General features: G+C 39.0%; 1 pseudogene; it reads left to right on the forward strand.

The window, feature by feature from the left end:
* The first annotated feature begins 15154 nt into the window (after nucleotides 1–15154).
* Nucleotides 15155–17693, forward strand: LOC131217087 (S-adenosylmethionine decarboxylase proenzyme-like; annotated as a pseudogene).
* Nucleotides 17694–19281: the final 1588 nt, after the last annotated feature.

Below are 19281 nucleotides of genomic sequence, written 5' to 3' on the forward strand. Positions count from 1 at the left end.
ACGTGGGAGGTCAATGAAATTGCTGGCCATGCTTTAAAATTGACAGTTGGGGGAGTTTTTTCATTTTGAATTATACAAATCACGAGGCAGAGATTGTCTTGTCTATATGAATATTTTTTTGGGGGGAAGATAATCTTTTCTATATGAATTTTGGGTCCTTGCATTAAAAATAAATAAATAAATAATGAAACTAAACATGTTGAACACGTTGTGTGATATTTGTCATGCCAATTGTACCATGTTTAGATCTGAATTGTTCATCACGTGGACACCAGTATGCCGAGTTTCAATTATTCATTTGTTAAAAAAATAATTTTTGTTATGATGTTTATGTTTCGATTTATACAGATTAAATGATTAAACTAGATGTGAGATTCGTAAGTGTATTCTTCTTTGATATGCAAATAGAACAAAAGATTATGTGTCGTAATAATTTATTCGCACAAGTTGATGATTATCCAAAATGTCATTTATAAGGAATATTCAATGTAAAAAAGATAAAAAGATATGAGTATTAAAGCTGCGAGAGATAATTGAATTGAAATTATTAAATAATGTCTAATATCACTATATTAATTTAGAAGATTAACAAGTTAATGATATTATTGAATATTAAGTTGATAAAAAACATACACGTGAGATACTAGGTCTAAAACTCAAAATGATCAAGGTCGATCATAGAGATTTGCAAAACTTTCTACTTAGCTCAATGATTAGGTTTTAACATATGCTTGTATGATAAAAGAGGGGGAATCTTATTCATATCAAGAGGTATGTGTTGGAATATTTAGTTGAATCAAATAGACTATTAAAAAATCGAGAACAAAAATAATAATAATAATAAATAAATTTTGAGATATATGACTTATAAAGTTAAGTCGAAGCATGACGTGAGTCATTTGGCTTGAAATCGAATTCACTCCCCTTGAACAACGTCTTAAGTGCAACTATTATTCATATTATGTTAGATATAGTAAGCACTGAGAGCTTGAGCATTGAGGTAAAAACTATGTTTTTGCATGAGAATTTTGATAAATTTACTTGACTTAACTCGAAGTCTCCATTGAAGAAAATAAGAAGAATATTGTTTGTCAGCTTAATAAATTATTTTACCATTTAAAGCATGTGTAAAAGTGTTAGTATAAGTGGTTTGATTTCTTCATTATTAGCTTAGGATTTTAAAAAATGTGAGGCAGATCATTATGCATATGTTCATAATTATGATAATGATAATTTTGTTGTCTTGTTACTATATATGGATAATGTACTGGTTATAGGTATCAATAGATATACAATTATAACATTAAAAACTCGTTTGAATAGAAATTTGATATGGATAATTTGAGTGCCATTAACCAAATTTTTAGGAGGACCATATTTGAGGATTATATTAAAAAAAAAAATTGTATCGATTTAATATGCAGAATTCTTTCTAATCAGTACTCCATTTTCTATTAGTTGCAACTTGTTTTTAGATTAGCATCTTAACACAGAAGCAAGGAATGCAAATATGTTTCAAGTACCATATTCATTGACAATAACGAGCCTTATGTTTGCCATTTTGTGCACCCAACCAAACATTATATAAGCAATGAAAATAGTCAGTAAATACACAGTGAACCCAAGTAGAGATTATTGGACTGATGTAAAGTGGATCATTCGTTACTTAAATGGTACTTCTAAAACAAGTATTTATTATAATGGCTAAAATTTATAGCTTGTTAAGTTTGTAAATATAGATAATTCAAGAGATCGTGAAAAATTAAGATCTATTATAAGTTATGTTTTGTCTTTAGCCGGGTGTGTGGATAGTTAGATGTCAATATTTTAATAAGTGGTCGCCTTATTTATTATGGAAGTTGAGTACGTGATAGCTATACAACATATGATGAATGTATTTACTTGAATATCTTGCTAGCAAAATAAAAAATTAAGCAGAAAGTAGTAGTGATTTTTTATGACGGTCAGATCACATTACACTTGGCTAAAATTTTGGTATTTCATATTTGTACCAAATATATTGATGTTCAATATCATTTTATTTGTGACATGATGAAAGATGGACGAATCTCGTTATAAAATATTCACATCAATAACAACATAGTAAATATGATGACAAAGCTTATTATAAGAGAGAAGTGTGTTGAATGCAGAACATCAATCTCTAGGAGTACTTGTTGCTACCTAGTGATTGATAATGTTTATGCAATTGAAATTGAGAGTTATTTTCATACTATTAGATAAACTAATCTTTAAGTGAGTCTTAAGGCAGTGGTGTTTTCACCCATAGAAACACATGCGGTGTATGGACTTTGTTAATAAGAAGCGCCTGTTCTCTTTGCTTCTCACGTCTGAATCTTATTTGAATTAGCCTTTGGAATATATTCTCTTTTATGATGTTTTCTATATGCTAAGAGTTCTTATATAATGGAAGAGTGGGAGAGGGTAAGTATTATTTTTCTATTTTCTCCTACTTTAGTAAAGAATAAATATTTATATTTTTACACTGTAAATATAAATACATTATTAAACTATTTAATTCGTTATAGCTATTGTCTTATTTTTTCTGTCTCTCACATTTTTTGGTTGTCTCATTTCAAGATTTTGGTACATTGAAGATGTTTGGATGATGAAAATTCCTCGGGACTGTAAAGTTCTTGATGGGACGACTGAGAATCCCATGCTGCAAGATTGCAAGCTTATGCACCAGGACCCAAGAACCATAATAAAATAAAGCCATCTCTCTAAACTACACGTGCCAGATTAATATGAAAATAGGGTCCACTCATATGGACGGCATAGCATCGATGGTCTGTTTCAAATCTACCTATCAATGTTTGCATAGAAAAATAAAAAAACAGTTTTAAGATTTAAATACGTAGTGGGATAAACTGTAGAAATTAATGGATAGGATTACTCAAATGAATTTTATTTTGAAACATATATAAACCATTTGTTAGTGGGCCACTACATTGGTGGACCCCATTCGTACATCATCTGCCACGAGTTCTGTGGACAGATGGCTCTACCGTGTTAACAGCATCACACGTTCTAACTTGACACAAGTGCTCGAGATCTGGTGATGTACAAGGTAGGGAACAACGTGAACGTGCCCTGTCCCGGAATCCAGTCTGTTCGATTTATCATGTGGGAAACACGAGTACAATGAATACAGGCCGTTGATTTCTGTCCATTTTGGTATACCTAAGAAAATGTACGGCGGTGCTGACCGGGTTCACTTTCTCAGGCGTGGATTAGGTGTTACCCCGTGTGGGGCTCACGTTGATGAATGTGTTGTATATCTAAGCCGTCCATCCATTTTTTCATCTCATTTTAGATTGTTATGCCAAAATTTTAGCAGATCCAAATCTCCAGTGGACCACACCACTGGAAAAAGTAGTGAATGACAATTAAATTTTTTTAGACGGAAAAAATCTTTGGATCAAACTGATATTTATATGGTCCCTTCATCCGGGTCTGATTGACCTTATCAACGGTTTGGATGGGAATTAAACACTACATATTTGCTTACAGTGGACCCTGGGAAGTTTTTAATGCTGGCCGTTCAATCCACGCTATTTCCTTTGGTATGGTCCACCTGAAACTTTGAGAGGATGTCCTAAAATGAGCTGATAAAACAGATGGACATAATGGACATACAACAAATCATCAAGGTGGGCCCCATGGTAGGTATTACTCGGGTAATACCTAATCCGATTCCTTAAAAAGCTTCAAATTTTGAAAGCGGATTATTTGGTGATTCCTACCCACTCAGTAGGCTCGTGGAAATGCTATATCAATCTCACCGTCTGATGTATGTGTTTCATCTATGCTGTCTATCTGTTTTGCTGCCTCATTTCAGGGCATGAATTCAAAATAAGGGAGATTCAAAGCATAAGTGGACCCACCACAAGAAATAATGTGGATTGAATGATTACCATTGAAAATATTTTGAAAGATAGAGAAATTTTGGATCATGCTGATATTTGTGTTTTTACTTGATTAAGGGTTGGATGACAAATAAACATTGTGGTGGGTCCCTAGGAAGTTTTCAACAATAGTGGTACACTTGAAGTAGGCATTCGATCCCCAACTTTGGGTGTGGAAAAATGGATAGAGGATGGGATAAAACACATACATCATGGTGGGGCCCACAGATCTTTTCCACAGGCCAAGCTGAGTGTAGGGATCACCAGGCAATCCATGTAGTAAGTTTATGGGGGTATGGCCTACCTGAGCTTTCGAAAGCTGTGATTTTGGGAAACTGGAAATGAGATGAATGGATTGGATGGCATATGCAAACCATGGTAAGTCCCACAAAACACTAATGGTGGGGTGTCCTATATTAACTTTTTTAAAGAGGTGGCCTAAAGCTCTAGATGTTCATGATTTTTGGTTCTAAAATGAACATGAAGCAGCTTACCTAACAAAGCGGAATTTCCACTCATGGTGGGGTCTATATCCATGGCTAAGACCCACCTTATTTACAAAGGTCCGTGGAATAAGCTGGTATGTAATTGTATTTTGTCCAATGTAACTTTCTTCCTGCGTTTGGAAAAGATGGAAAGGTTGAAATTAACCTGGTAGCATAACATCCCTTCCCAATGGAAGATTGGGTGAGATTTCTAATGGATTTTAAAATCGAGCACATCCTTGGCCCTTTGTTAATGCATGTGTTTTATCCAAGCCATCCGTTTTCCGTGCCCTTTATAGGTGACAAGCGAGTTGCATATACATCCAAGTGACTGGCATTAATTGTGAAATGTGGTCATGTAAGTACAATATCATGGTCAACCAAATATAGGTTTTGCTTAAAATATCATTTTTCTCGAAGGAAAATTTTGATCCCGAATGTGTGATTAGATGATCAAAATACTATAGTATTTCCATACATGTAAATATTCTATAATAAGCTTTAATTCTACCTAATGTAATTCAATATCATTTAATCCCATGTTCCAATAGAGGTTTGCTTGGATACACCCAAATATATTACAATGCTTTAGCCACTGGAATTATGTTCTTTTCAATTACCAAAAAAAAAAAAAAAAAATACGGTAATAACATTACTTTCTTGGAAGATTGAATAGTTGTAACCCTTTGAGCATACAAAGGTTATCCTCATCCTCCATTTTCAAAGTAAAAGAGCTAATTACAAAGGTTATCCTGACCATCCATTTTAGGAGTAAAAGAACAAAATTACAAAGGATTAAAATAATCAAATTTTGGAGATTTTATTCATTATCTATCATATATGGTTAGACTTTGTTGGGAAAGCTATAGAATCAAATCCTGAACTTGGATAAAACAGTCAAAAGATAAATACAAGTAAGCAATTACAAACATGAAGAACAGACTAAATTTTACAGAGAGTAAAATAATAATAATAATAATAATAATATGGCACAAAGCAACAACAATCACTATAAATAATGAGTTATAATAATAGACAATAAGAACTAATTAACATGCCGGAATACCTTAATTACTCATCTCCAAAACGTAGAAATATTTAACCCTTGATTAGTATTCACTAATTTTGATCCATCAAGTCGGCCTGTTCAAGCGATCAAACATGCCCAAAAGTGCCCCAAAAGTTTAGAGAAATTTTCTGAATTCCGTCGATCAACCTGAGAATCCGATCAATCAAGACTATCCAAAACTGTTTAGACACTAATCTGTCGATTGAACTCTGTTCCCTTTACAGATTTAAGACATCTCATAACAGACTCATCTTATAAACGGTTTGGATCATCGGAAGACACCAGAATTCAAATGCTGAACTCCCGCATATGCAATAGGAGGGGATCTATTCAAGCAAATCTCCATTCATAAACGGGTGTAAAAACTCAAGGTTAGACCTAGGTAATAACGTGCCAGGATCTCGCACACGTGTGCACGTCATCAGATAAACAATCAAGGCAGCCCACTCCAGCATGCCCTCACTTAGTAATGCACTGGCCCAGGTCACACGTCGACTGGTTAAAATGCCCGTCCACGGTTGGACACACCAGATCACTGGTTCAGATTACCTAGTACGAGGAATGCTCACGTGCGCACCTTCTTACGTGAGCACCCATGCAAACCTTTTCACACGTGTCATTATATATGGATCTGAACGGTCCATATGATGCGGCACCCCTTGAAAACGATCAAAATTTTTCAGCTTGATCCAAAACTCTAGTGGGCCATAGAAAAGAGAAAGCTAAATCAAGGAAGGAAACTGTTTTCAATTTTCTATAGCCGACCAGAGCTTTGCATCAGGATGAAATTTGGGCTGGTGAGATTTCAAGATGTGACGCAACACTTGGACCGTTCAGATCCATAGCCCATGACACGTGTACAAAGGTGAGAACGGGTGCGCACGTAAGAAGGTGAGCAGGTGAGCATTCTTCTACCTAGTATATTGTACGAATTCAATGGTACACGTCGGATGGTTAAGATTGTTCGATCAGCAATATTTTCGATCGTTGCTTTTTACGCAATGGGGCCCACTATCTGGCCAGTTGGATTGACGTATATGTACTCCACGTGTACCTCACCAGGGATGAATCATCAACATCCTGCCCCACCACAGATTCGGTTTCGTAAGATCAGAGTCCATTCAAAGGGACAACCAACGGTCTGTTTTCACATACAGGCAAAGGTACCACCACTTGTAGTACCGTACCATATTTCCAGCTTGCTTGCCACTTATGTTGGTCAACGGTACCATGGAAAAGGTGGGTCCCACCAAGACGATTATTTTCGACAAAGATAAGACCGTTCCACTCATCAGGATAACGGACGGTCTGTTTTCATATACAGGTTTTGGCCCACTTATTCAGTTGATCATACTGAATTTTGGAGAATGGTAGTATCCATGGTTGGGCCCACATTAATTTTTGAATAGTCTATCTGGACCGTCCATAAGTTCAACCCACTTTTGGTGAGCGATCGTGAAAAATTCAACACCCATTAGAAGGATTTTTCTTCCGATCAGCGCCGTACAAAATGAATAGTCTAGATCAAAGAAATGCGGCATAACATACCTCTTCAGTTATCCATTTTGATCAGATGATCATAATCATCCCACACATGGCTCAGCAAATTAATGGTTATTAAATGAGATGACAACATTTGGAGGGTTAAAATACTCCCATCATCATAATTCTTTTTTGGGGGGCACATGAATAGTGGGGGAAAACCTGATCAATGGTTCAGATCGACTAGTACACTGTCCATGTGTCACATGCTTGTAAAAACACGGAATTGTTATGGAAAAATACCTTATAAATCTTAAATTAATTATCAAAGAATTTTCCTACAAATAATTTATTTTTGGGAAGGGGAATTACCGTGTACCTCATATGTACCTTTAAAAAGTAATAAAGTTAAAAACTTAGAATCCTGCGTGACATGTATATTGACATGTATATGATATATGCTGTGAGGAAAAAAAAAAAACTATTCACTCATACATATATGGGAAGAGAAACAATTATCTATAAGTGACGTGCCTATGGGCTATGAGTTGAGGAGGACCCTCCAAGCTTTGGGGGGGATCTAAGTTCCCTAGCGTCTCGAGTTGACCAAGTTAACTACTACCAGAGAGGTAATACGAGAAATTTAGAGTGAATCTATATCAAAATAATAATCCTACCATATCAGGAGGCCTCCGAACTAGCACAGTAGGATTCAAAGGTTCGGAACCTTCTCCCACACCTTATATATATGGCCACAGACTTTAAACTAAGGGCAGAAAAATGTGACACATTTAAGTCCTAATTTATCTCCTTGCGATCATCTTGCTTCAACAAGCCTGGCTCAAGCATCCAATGGTCCATAACTAGCCACCAACACATCCCCTGCTCATATTTTCTATAGTTTTGTAAATCCATCGAAAGGTGATAACAAGGCCATAAATCATCTCAGCTTTACATAAACCTCTCATCTCAGCTTTACGTAAACCTCATCTGTGGCCAGATTTAGTCAACAATACCATCCAACTAGTCAAACTTATAAATAAACATCAGAGACTTCTCGAATCCACGAGGAAAGAAAGCAGAAAATAGAAATAAATTCTAATAAATTCGAAATTAATTGATGAAATCTTAAAAACGAGTTCACAACCCTTTAAATAAGGGTACCAAGCAATGGGAAAGAAATTAGAATCAAACTACAACTCAAACTCCTAGAATCCGCTTACTATAAATAGTAAACTTACTATTTATAGACGGTCGTGATGTCTACTAGTGTGCAAGGTTTTCGGCCAAAAATAGTAAGTGTCCTATTTGGCTTCACCAAACCGTTCTCCTAATTATTCTAAGCTCTTTTCACGTTGGGTGCAACTCCTAAAGCCCGACGGATGAAGGGCAGAAAAATGTGACACATTTAAGTCCTAATTTATCTCCTTGCGATCATCTTGCTTCAACAAGCCTGGCTCAAGCATCCAATGGTCCATAACTAGCCACCAACACATCCCCTACTCATATTTTCTATAGTTTTGTAAATCCATCGAAGGGTGATAACAAGGCCATAAATCATCTCAGCTTTACATAAACCTCTCATCTCAGCTTTACGTAAACCTCATCTGTGGCCAGATTTAGTCAACAATACCATCCAACTAGTCAAACTTATAAATAAACAATAATAATCACACTACCAAAAATCTTTATAATCAAATCATGAAATAGGCTGCACATGCATTTTCATGTTTTTAAATTGTACATATTATTTATAAAGGCGTAGCCCACCTTACGTTAGGATTGACCAAATTTTCTTTTCTTCTTAGTATCACGAGGGGTTTTATTTATTTAACAAATTGGATATCATGCAAATGTCATGTGACCCTCCTAATTCCATACTTATCCCTTTCTAAGGTAATTTCAATGCTCTAAAAGCATTCCGTTGCATTTTGGTTTACAGAGGCATTATTACATTAATCCTAATGTATGAGGAATCGTGCAATAAAAGCCATAGTATCTTTCCACCGAATAGCACACTAAATATTAATAATGCCGTATTTAAAGAGGTCTGCTAATGCCACACGCAGTGACGTCACTAAGTTCTGTGGGTCCTAGCAAGATATATGTGTTGTATCCACACCGTCCATTCATTTGGAGAGGTCATTTTAGGTAATTTTACAAAGAATGAGAAGGATCTAAAGATGGAGTGGACACCACCACAGAAAACAGTTGGGAGAGTGACGCCTACAGTTGAAACCTTCCTAAGGTCCGCATGATGTTTATTTGAGATCCAACCTGTCAATGTGTTAACGCAGACATGAAAGAAGGGAAACACTAATATCGGCTTGATCGAAAGCTTTTGTGGCCCCCAGAAGTTTTTAAAGGTGTGCATCACTCGCCCCACTTTTTTCTGTGGTGGGGTCCACTAGAGATATTGATCTGCCTCAATTCTTTAGGTCATGCCCTAATATAATCTCTCAAAATGCATGGACGGTGTGGATAGAATACATACATCATGGTGGCGCCCACATAACTTGGTGACGTCACTTCAGTAGCCAGACTCAACCTGTCAGTAGCTAATCCGCGTCCGATCTGATCTTTATATAACTTTGTAAATAATCCTTGATTATTTTACTCTTCCTGTGAGCCATTCATTTGTTTTGATATACGGTGGCCCACCCGAGAAATGAAATGGCCAGATTTTTTATGCCAAAGATCTAAATAGTGTATATACCAGACGGAAAGCTCAAATTTCACACGTGTCACATTCGCCCGCGTATGGATATGCACTGCTACCACACGCGTGTGAAATTAGCGAAACCTCAGATTTCAATACCTGCAAGCATGGTTAATGCATGAAGATAGAAAATAGAAGTATTCTGTTCACATGCATCGCGCTTGCCAACCTTAAATAATATATACATGAGTCGTGATAAAGAAGATTATCATGTTTCGCTAGCACGTGCCGACCCACTGGGCCCACCATGCAAGGATGATATGACCACAACAAACATCCATGTTCTGGATACCCCACCCTGCATGGCCCACCATCTGAAATTCATGGTGAATTTACGATTCTGATCAATAGGTGACGTTGAATCTTCACCGTTGAAATTCAACGGTTCAAATTCAATTCCACAAATCAATGGTTATAATTGCCCCTTCAGCAAGATCATTCTCATGGTCCATTCAATACCTCCTGGTAGAGGTAGAGGACGGTTCTAATCAGCCCAACGTGTCTGGATGTGGCCAGGGGTCAACCTCAAGAGGATCCAACCTGAATTTCAACAGTAAGTGCCTGACCTCAATCCAACCTGAAGTCTAAACCGTTGATCTGATTAGGTGGACGGTTGGTGTTGACTGCCTTAAAAAACTTTTCTAGATTGAAAGATCTTAGCCCTTCCATTAATGACGGACAAAGATATGGTTGACACGTCATGAGACACCACCCATGCCAACCTGTCATTTGCGCAGAAGATAGGGACTGTACATCTAGTGAGTACCAATGTGCATTTATTCCGGCACTATGGTACCTTGGGGCGAGGATCATAACCTTCAAGCAGTTTACTCACCACGGTACATCACACATGCCAACTTGTCATTCGTGCTTAATATATAGACCGTTCATCTAGTGGGCCCCGCTTACGGCACAAATTTTAGGTGGGTCTGCTTGGTTTGGGGCATAGAAGGTTTGGAGGGTTTCAACGGTGGGTGTTGTCATTTCCACTATTTCTTGCTATGTGGCCCACTTGGGCCGTTGATGTAACTCATTCTTGGTCTCATGCTTTAATCTCAGCCGGAGAAATTGATAGACGGAGTGGATTTTTCATGGACATGAATGTGGGCCCACAGCTTTTTCCGATCATTTTAGGACATGACTACAAATCTGAGGGATACCCAAAACTAAAGTGGGTCACACTACAGGAAACGGTGGAGATGAAAATGCCTACCATTGAAACCATCGTGGCCCATGTTGATGTTTATATGCCATCATACCTGTTAATAAGGTAATTTCCAACCTTCTATGGCCCACAAAAAAAGGTTTCAATTGTGTGTTCAATCACCAACTATTTATTGTGGTGTGGGCCACTTGAGTTTTGGATACCACTTGAGTTTTGGATATCGCTCATTTTTTGTTTCGGTCCTGAAATGACATGGTGAAACGGATGGATGGAGTGGATCTAACACAAATATTACAGTGGGCCTACAGGGTTGGGTTTACAGGCAACTCCTGTCCATCCCTCTACAAATTTCTGAGAAGATGAGGGGGCTTGGTGTGGCCCACATGAGTATTTATAGCTTATATTCTATATAATATGGTCCAATAATGTTTCTCACCTGACGTTGATGACCGAAAGAAATTTTACATATATAACATGGTGGACCCCACACAGATTAGGTGTTACCCGGGGCCGGGGCAACACCTTCCCAGGTAACACCTTAAGTGGGTCTTGCCATTACAGTGTGGAACCCACCTTGTTGGACATTTTCTATATCCACACTGTCCATTCTTTTTCCCATATCATTTTAAGATTTGATTTCAAAAATTAAAAAGTAAAATATCTTAAGTGGCCACACAACTAGGAAACAGTGGTGAATGATTATTAAAAGCTTTTTGTGGGCCACAAAAGTATTAGATCAGGATGATCTCTAAATTTACCCTTCATCTAGTTCAGTTTGACCTTATCAATGGTTTTGATGAAATAGAAACATTAACATGGGCGTCACTGTGGGCCTAGGAAGTTTTTAATGGTGTCCGTTCAATCACCAATGTTTTTGTGGTGTGGTCCACCTGAGATTTGGACCTGCTTATTTTTTGGGAACACATCCTAAGTCAGGAAAAATGGATGGACAGCGTGGATATACAACAAATTATTAAGGTGGGCCCTACGGTAAGGGTAACACCTACTCATGTGTTACCCAGGTAACGCCTAATCCGCATTGCGTAGAACAGGTGCTGTGGACCTTACGCGGTGAGAAAAAATTATCAAAGTAAACGCGGTCTTTTAAGATAATTATTTGTGGAGAATTTTGTCATCCGAGGAGGATTTTTAGGGTATGGATAGACGATCCCTTGGGGGAAGTAGGTAAAAGAGGAGGGTTAATTTCATTAAAAATAGGTTATCCCTGCAAATAGGAGTCTATTTGATTATTTATATTTGTGATCCGTCAAGGCTGGTAGTAAGGTAGGTAACAGGTGTGTCTACAGTAAAAATTACCGAACCGGCTATGCGGATTGCGTCCTACCCCTGCCTGTCTCCATCTGGGAATGGGTAGCAGCTTGGAGTTGCCAACGTGATGTATGGGTCTTATCTGCATCGTTCATCTATTTTTTAATTATTATTTTAGGATATCAACTCAAAAATAAATTAGATATAAGGTTTAAGTGGACAAAACATTGGGGATTAAACTCTTACATTGAAAACTACTATAAAGGTTACAAAAGTTTCGGATGAAGTTGATATTTGTGTTTTCTCTTTAAGCAGGGCGGTGTAACTTTATGAATAGGTTGGATGGAAAATAAACATCATGGTGGGCCCTAGAAAAGTTTCAACGGTGAGAATCAGTATCACCACTGCTTTGTGTGGTGTGGTCCAATTGATCCTTGGATCTGTCTCATTATTGGGATTATCTCATAAAATGATACGAAAAAAATAAATGGACGTTGCGAATAAGACCCATACATCACGGTGGGCAGCCAAAGCTGGCTGAAGACGGGCGGAGGTAGGACGCAGTCCGCGTGGACCGCGTCCACCTTCCGGTACGTTTTCACGTACTGAGTAATCTGTGAACGTCTTATGCAGTGAGTGAAACTTTAATGTCTTTAATGTAAGATCTACACCATCCATCAGGTTCCATGCTCGATGTTCGGCTTGTTGTAAAAAAATCAGTAAGGTCAACGAATCAGATGGGCCACACGTACAACAAGCCAGTAAGGTCAACGAATCAGATGGGCTACACTACGTGGAATGGTTGAAATGGAATGTTGACGATGGGTTTGTGTCTGGGGCGACCATGTGTGGTGTACCTTTCATCAAGACCGTTAATCAGAAAATCAGCCTCATAAAAAAAGCTCAGTCACGCCATTGGTGTGGCCCACTCAAAAGTTTCTAATCTCACTTCTCTTTTCTAAATACGGCTCAAATATAACCCCCAACACGGTGGACCCCTCAGAGCTTGCGCGTTTGTCGCGTTGCATGGTGTGAAACAGCTGCTCTTCTTGTACTGGCCATTTCACATGCTACGTGCCACACGCGTGTAGACTTCAAGCCACTCATTTCATGTGGGCCCTACCATGTAGATTCCCGTGATAAAAAAAACATAAATTAAGATGTACTCCTCGTTTCCTGCGCCACGAATGTACGTGGAAGCAACCCTGAAGCAACCCTAGAGTCCAATTTCTAGTTTGACAGAGACTCATGGAGTTTCGGTACTCTGGCACATTACAGCCCTTGATACACCGCACCAGGTAACTATACACGTGTCATAATTCAAACCTGATTAGCTGCGGATACGGCCTGACAAAAACGGTACGGCCTCTACCGTGGTTGCCACCTTGATGTATGTATTTCATATCCATGCGGTCCGTGGGATTTTTCATATCATTTTAAGGGTAAGATCCCAAAAATGAAGCAGATCAAATTCTCAGGTAGACCATAGAGTAGGAAAGAGTGGTAAGTGAACATTAATGGGCCAGATGAGTTTTGGATCAAGCTGATATTTGTTTTATTCCTTCATCCATGTTTATTTGATCTTATCAACAGGTTGAATGAAAAATAAACATTTTACAAAACATTTCGATGGGCCTTAGAAAATGTTTAATGGTATGACATTCAATCACCACTGTTTCTTACAGTATGGCCCGCTTAAGATTTGTATTTTCTTCATTTTTTGGATGATGATACGGAGAAACGGATGGACGGTATGGATATAAAATACATACATCAAAGCAGGCCCCACGGTAAGGGGCTCCAAAATAAGATTGCTTCATTGTTAAAACAGGACCATTCAGTATTTTTCATTTTTAGCTGTCAATAATTATTATCCACCAATCATATAGTCAGAGTTCTGATCTTTAATTTTTTAAGTGCCTGCGTATCATCAATCACCGTCCACTCGAGTATTTGAATTGTTTATCGAATTTGCTGCATGCTCTCGAGTAGTGTGATGATTCATACACATAAGCCTAGAAATCACCCGTCGCGTAGATATATTTCAATCCGAACCGTTCGTATATTAGGATTGGCGGTGATTAAGTTAGAAACACTAAATAAGATTGATCCGACGATTCTACGGTCAAGAACAGTTGGTTTCTAAATCAGACCACATATGGTATCAGTTTGATATTTTAGTTTTACTTAGGACCTATAAAAAGTGGGCCCCACTATTTTCACGGTTTATTTTGAGCTACATATATGCCACGTTGCTGTTCTCATCCTGCATACCTATGGATCATCAAAGTCTACCAGAGCATCAAAGTAGTTTTGACCGTTCGTTCTTCAATGTAAACGTTTTGGCCCACTCTAGCGATAGGTGAGCTTTAATTTTGGATCAAGTAGTCCACGCAGAATGGAATACCTTTCGAGCGGTTCAGATACATCACACGTGCTACGACTTTTACGTGCAAGTACCGCAACCCCGGAGACTTCCTCCACGCTTCCTGGCACGTGCAGAGACTAGGGTTAGGGTTTTGCGTTCGGGGAGAGAGAGAGACAGAGCGCATCCTCCGTTGAATAAATAAAAGGAAGTTAGTAGCGTATGGAAGCTAATACGATAGGGTGGTCTGTATAATATTACAATACACCCAAAATCTCCGTTCGAAAATATTAAAGTTAAATCAGAACCGTACAAATAGTGGGCCTCATCAATGATGATCTAAAAATAGAAATTTGTCCAATTTTTTTTAATACTCATTAGATTCATTGTAATTAAAAAGAACCGTAAAACATAATGACTGAACGGGTAAAATTATAAAAGTATGACGAGAGAAAATGATGTGTAGGATTATTGTATTACGGTTATTTCTGAAATATGTACTATCTGTCAAAGATTACAGTATCTGAACGGTCTTGATTCACTGAATTCATTTCTGATTGGACAGTTCAAGGTGGATGTATCATAGTACGGTACAGATAGTAACATTATACAATTTTCGAGGGTATTGGGCTAAAAATAGTAGCGAAGCTCTCCTGATTTTGCTCAAATCGTGCCAGAGTGATAGAGTCCTGCAGCTGCGTGGAAACCTATCTTTCTCTGTCTCCAGAGATTCTTCTCTCTCCTTCTCTATATAAATCCTCCCATCTCTCCCATTTTTCACAATCTCACCTTTCCTTTTTCATTCCTTGTATTGAGAAAAGGCCTTTTTCTCTTTGAGTCTCTCCATCTTTTCCTTGAATAGATTTTCTTCTCGTGTGTAAGATCTCTTGTCATCCCGTTTTTCCATTCTTTTTCCTTGATTTGATTTGTATGTATATTGTTTTGGTTTTTGGAGATTTGGGTTTCTCTTATTCGATATAATAATTAAAACCCATGTTTAGATTCATTGATTTTTAATGGTTTGGATTGGATTTTGAGGGATTCTTCTCTTTTTTCTGAGAAGAATACGTTCCTCTTCTTCTTCTTCAATAAGAATTTCGTTGAGATGGTTTTTTTTTTTTCTCGTGTTCTTATCGTTATCAAATCACATTCAAGCTTTTTTTTCCTTTCTAGAATCTAATGATACATAGATTAGGGTTTTCTTTTTATTTCCGAATACCAAACATGAAACAATGACGAGATTATGATATCCAACTGTTACTCTTTTTTATCTTGTTTTTGATTTAGGGATTTTGTTTTGATTTTGCAGAAAGCGTGAATGTTGTAATGGAGTCTAAAGGTGGCTTGAAGAAATCTAGTAGTAGTTCTTTACAATACGAAGCTCCCCTCGGCTACAGCATTGAAGATGTTCGACCTCTCGGTGGTATTGAGAAATTCCGATCTGCTGCTTACTCCAACGTAAGAATTTCACACAGCCATTCATTTCAAATTCCCTGGATTTCTTCTCTTTTGCAATGGCTAATCGAAATCTTTTCTTGCAGTGTGTGAGGAAGCCATCCTGATATCTCCGTTCTATGCTTTCTTCCGTAGAGTAGGATTTCTTTCAATTCCGCTGTTTTGAGTTCTTTGAATAAGATAAAAATCAAAATCTCTCTGGCTAGCTGCTCTTCAATAACCAACCGAGTGCTCTGTTCTTCCCCTGTTTTTCATTCTTCCTTTCGTTTGATTCCGTAATCCGTAATACTATGACGATTCTAACGTCTGAGAACAAAAGCCCACCTCCGCCTTCACCGATCGGATTCGAAGGCTATGAAAAACGCCTCGAAATCTCCTTCTCAGAGGCGCCCATCTTCATCGATCCTCAAGGCAGAGGCCTCCGAGCGCTCTCCCGCTCTCAGATCGATTCGATCCTCGGCCCTGCACAATGCGAGATCGTGGCCAATCTCTCCAACGATGAATTCGACTCCTATGTTCTATCTGAATCGAGCCTCTTCGTATACCCATTGAAGATAATCATCAAGACCTGCGGGACGACTAAGCTCCTCCTCTCGATCCCTCCCATTCTGGAACTCGCGTCGATGCTCTCGCTCTCAATCTCCGCCGTTAAATACTCGCGCGGGAGCTTCATCTTCCCCGAGGCGCAGCCCGCTCCCCATCGCAGCTTCTCAGAGGAGATTGAGATCCTCAATGGATATTTCGGCAGCCTCGCATCTGGCGGTGTTGCGTATGTGATCGGCGATCCATCCGTTCCCAGCAAGAAATGGCACGTGTACACCGCTGCCAACGGTCCACAGCCGGCATCGGTGACGATGGAGATGTGCATGACGGAGCTCGATCGCGATCGAGCGTCGATCTTCTACAAGAAAACTGCTGATGATCAGCCATCGATGACGAAGCTTGCCGGGATCCAGGACATACAGCCAGAATCGGTGATCTGTGACTTTGAATTCGAACCGTGCGGATATTCGATGAATGCGATCGACGGCCCAGCGCTGTCGACGATCCATGTAACGCCGGAAGACGGATTCAGCTACGCCAGCTACGAGGCGATGGGGTTCGACCCCTCCTCGATCGAGTACGAGGCTCTGGTCCAGCGCGTGCTTCGCTGTTTCAGTCCCGCTCAGTTCTCGTCCGCAATTACATTCTACGGCTCTCGTGGCTCGGCCGGCACGTGGGGGAAGGAGGTCTACGTGGAGGGGTACACGTGCGAGAACGTGGCTGAGCAAGAACTCCCTGGTGGGGGCATTTTGGTCTACCAGTGTTTTTCAAAGAAGGAAGGAATTATGAGGGCCTCATCTCCCCGGTCTACCTTGAAACCGTGCTGGGATGTGACTGATGACGTGGATGTTGGATCTGATGACGGGGCAAGAAAGGGGTGGTGACGTGGACGGTTGGGATGTGTTGTTTGGTGTTCGTGCGTACTCGTTTGTCGTTTGGCTTAGTTGGAAGCAGCCAGTCAGGTTTATCTAATGTTTGGGTGTCTTTTTCGCTTTTTCTTTTTTAGATATCTTGTTTTGTGCGCGTTTGGATAGTCTTCGTCGACTATTTCGCAATAAGTTTGCTTTAAATGCCCGTTGTGTTTGGGTATTCGTCTGTTTGGGACTTTGGATTTATCCAGTCCGCTGTTTGTTTGGATGTCTTTGTTGAATCGTTTGTCCGGTCTTTTTTAATATTATTGAATAAAATTGAATCGTATCTTGTTTTTATTTTTATTGGGAGTCATTTGATGCTCCGGTGGATGTTTCACTTGATACGCAGGCGCTCATGAATTTACAGATTTTATTCGAAATCTACCGTTACCAAATCACCTGCTCAATATCAGGGGGTAGTTGAACAACTTTTGATTCGCGATCTCTTGTTTGCGTCCTCGTTTTTGACTTTCATTCTCGACCGTACAATGAAGGATCTGTCATCTGGGCAGTTCAATTTGAATTAATTATGCCATTTATGATTTTTACAAGTGGCCGCGTATCATCCTTCTCAGTATGCCAGAGTATTAAAGCTTGCCATGCACGTAGTTGCATTACCACTAGGACTCGGTTACGTCCACATCAACTATCTGGACTTGGGCAGTTCCAGTCCAGTATCCATCGGAGTATCTAAAGCGTCCAGTCAGGGTCTTGCAGAAATTGATGGACAAGATCGGTCATTAACTCAGGTTCAGTCACCATCTGTTGGACATTGATGGCTGTGGTTTCTCAACTGTGAAGAAAGAAGGTTAGATTAGAACTAATGGACGGACGAGATTGAAGAGGTATTCAAATGCAACTGTGGATGGCTAGTTTCTATATACAGCCCAAAGGATTATTTATCTGTTTTATATATTTTGGAATATTATAAAATGGATAAATGGTGATCGAACGTAGACACTCAATATGGGCCGTTCATCAGGTGGGCTCCACTTTGTGTGGATATCTACTCACAAACTTTGCATAGAATTGTGGTGACGTGGGCCATGAGTAGGTGAGCCTGCATGTTCGGTCTAGATCACATGAAAGAGCATCTACCATATCAGGTCCGCGACCGACAATCTGGATTGGGAGTACCCTACCAGATGTACGAACTAGGAGTGACACAAGGTCATGGGTTCCAAATCATGGCTCGGTGGATAGAGTACGTTTCAACACTCAGATTGTTTTCTCATGTTAGGGCTACAACCCATTACCACCGTGGGGTCCAATGAAAGGATATGATCCTAAAAATTAAATAGAAACAAATTTCAGATGGACCACACCACAACAAATAGTGATTATTGAATGCCCACCATTAAAAACATCCTAGCATCAACACGATGTTTATTTACCATGACTCTTTTGAAAGGTAAAAACAAATATCAGCTTAGATCCAAAATTTTTGTAAGGTTTTAATAATTAATAACTATTGCCTCCTTTGGTGTAGTTCATCTGAATTTTTGTACGTATCAATTTTTGGAAAATAGCCTGGAAAAACATATGCTCATTAATTGGGATCTCATCCACCCAAATTGTTATGGAACATGGTTATCTGAAATATGTTTGAAAGTTGTTTGGTCCAATTAACCTATTTTTTCTAAGAAATAGGAGGCCCACTAAAAATATATGCCAAAGCCGTTTGGTCGGGCATGCACATCTTTAACAACGGCTTATGACTTAAGGTCTAATCAAATCCCATCCAATAAGATGTGGTGGGATTTGATCTAGGCCCATGCTATTGTATGAGATGAGAAGTGTAATGACTTCATCTAGGTAAGGACTCCGTAGGAACGATGCTTATTAGCCGTCCAACCTGTTCATAAAGTCATATAGACGTATAAAATCAC

The sequence above is a fragment of the Magnolia sinica genome, chromosome 10 (assembly GCF_029962835.1).
Source record: "Magnolia sinica isolate HGM2019 chromosome 10, MsV1, whole genome shotgun sequence".
Classification (NCBI taxonomy): domain Eukaryota; kingdom Viridiplantae; phylum Streptophyta; class Magnoliopsida; order Magnoliales; family Magnoliaceae; genus Magnolia; species Magnolia sinica.